Genomic DNA, 2,512 nt, shown 5'->3' on the forward strand with positions numbered 1-2,512 from the left:
ACCATTACACCACCCATTTAAAATAGTCAATCATAAATTAGAAAGAGAAAAGTTAAATAAATTGAAGTGTAATGACAGTGTTTCAAAATTTTTAGGAGCGATTCATAATTTAGTTTCATTATTTAATTTGCAGATGGCCATACATTCGTTAAAATGGTTTTATATACTAGTCAAACCAAAATTATCATTACCACGTTGCATGCAATGATGGATTAACATGGTTAACATCGTGTTCTACTCATGCATTTGTGGCTCTCATATGGCTGCCACATGGATATGTTTTTAGTGCCTCAGCCTTCATCGCTTTGGCACTCCAAAATAGATATATATTTATTAATATAATCATAATAAATATGATTAATATGAGTGGGTTTGCATTATTTGTTATTTGATGAGTTGTATTATTTGTTTTTTATCAGTTACATTATTTATTATTTGATCATTCACATAATTTGTTATTTAATTGATAATTTATGATTTAATTGTTATTTATGTTCGCTAAAATTACGACCCAACATTTTATTAAATATAAAAAAAATACATATATAAATATATTAGTCTGGAAATAAGATACAAACATTATATAAAATATCTCAATAAAACATTAAACCAAACATTATATAAAATATCTCAACAAAATATTAAACCAAACATTATATAAAATATCTCAATAAAACATTAAACCAGTTAATTTAGTTAAAATATCTCAATAAAACATTAAACCATTTAATTTAGTTAGATTAATTTTTAAATGTAATAAATTAATAATTTAACAACTCAAGTAGCAATTAGATATAATTTAATATAGGTAAGACAAATCTCCAATACTTGTCTCTGATGTTTTTCTCTAACAAATTTTTTATTAGCATCTCTAATCATTCTAGAAATCATGTAGACTGAACTCCATCCAGCTAATTAAACCTCTTAAATCCAATAAATTAACAATTCAACCACTCAAATAAGAATTAGAGATATAATTTAATATGCATAAGACATATCTCCAATACTCTTCTTTAATCTAATACTTGTCTCTGGTGTTTTCCTCTTACAAACTCTTGATTAGCATCTCTAATCATTCGCGAAATCAGGTAAACTAAACTCCATCCAGCTATCTCCTGAAGTTATAATTCTGAACTCCTAAAACACAAATCTCCCCACTTCAATTAATGGTCAATAGTATTCAGACGCTATTATCTCCTTCTCCTACTCCCAGACTCTTTAAGTGTTAACGTGGGTAAAAAATGCATGAAACCCCTGAAATGTGATAGTGCCAGGTCCTAACTTATTCCTGTAACAGAGGCTGAAGATCCCATGATCGAATCCGCACAATGTACCGATCATCTTGACAGATAGATAACGGCCTTTGGCAGCAAATTACTTGGTATATTGTTGTTTACTAAGTAATATATCTGGGCATTTTCTTTGGTGCTTCATATAAATTTGTCGAAGTCTCAAAAAGTTGTGTAGAGTTTGAAGTGATTATACCATTTACAGGCTATTATAAATGCCATTTCCGCTAAAACAGCGCAGGGCCCGACCGGGTTCGAACCGGTGACCTCTTGATCTGCAGTCAAATGCTCTACCACTGAGCTACAGGCCCATGCTGTCCTCATGCAGCACGACATTCTAATTGAACACAACACTTGGCTTCTTACAGCACAACATTGGAGCTAGACACGGCACAGACGAACAGACATATTAATTAATTAGGGTTGTCCAATAAATAATTTCATTATTGCATGTGAAAACAGCCGGTTTGGAGTTCTGTAACGTATAGTTCATTTGTATCTCACAGATAAACAAAGGTGGAAGGTTCAAACGTTCTCATTAGAATATGGGAAATAGGTAGAAATTTTCAAGTACTAGTATAGATTTATTTTTAATATGGATTTAAAATGAGTGGAGAGGGATCTAAATATTTATATTATTTAAATATTTTATATAATTTTTATTTTTTTAGGTTTTTAAATTTTTTTATTTTAGTTAAAATAACAAACTTTCACCACATGTTACATTATATTGAACTATAAAATGAACGGCTGGACTCAATAATACCTTAAATTACAAAACAACACATAAAAATTTTGGATACCTAAATTTCACCAAATATTCAAATTCCCTAATGCCGTCAACCAAAATGGATTTTGACTTGTAAATTGTGATATTTGTTATAGAATAAATTTCCCATCCAAAATAGTCAACAAAATTCGTTTAAATAATCGAAACTGCATTAAAGTCCCAGAAACCATTAAATTTGACGGGTGCTTTGAAATTTCTACACTACCCTCAATGGAATTTGCAGAATGACTCATGTCTTGTACTGAAAGTCCTTTAATTTCTTATTATTTATGTTATAGTTTAATTTTTAAAAATTTATGAATATGAATAGCATAATTATAAAAATTAATTAGTTTATCTATCAATAATAAACATTGAGATATTTATTTTATAATATCAAATTATTAAAATTTAAAAAAACATAAAATTAATTAAATTATTATTATTATTATTT

At 28.4% G+C, this 2,512-nt stretch overlaps 1 non-coding gene across 1 annotated transcript; it reads right to left on the minus strand.

Moving 5' to 3' along the window:
- Positions 1-1,528: 1,528 nt before the first annotated feature.
- TRNAC-GCA (transfer RNA cysteine (anticodon GCA)) lies at positions 1,529-1,600 on the minus strand. Its single transcript has one exon. It is a non-coding gene; the product is annotated as a tRNA-Cys (tRNA).
- Positions 1,601-2,512: the final 912 nt, after the last annotated feature.

This window comes from Pinus tabuliformis, chromosome J (assembly GCF_031772625.1).
Source record: "Pinus tabuliformis cultivar Carrire ecotype Pingquan chromosome J, CPIR1, whole genome shotgun sequence".
Classification (NCBI taxonomy): Eukaryota; Viridiplantae; Streptophyta; class Pinopsida; order Pinales; family Pinaceae; genus Pinus; species Pinus tabuliformis.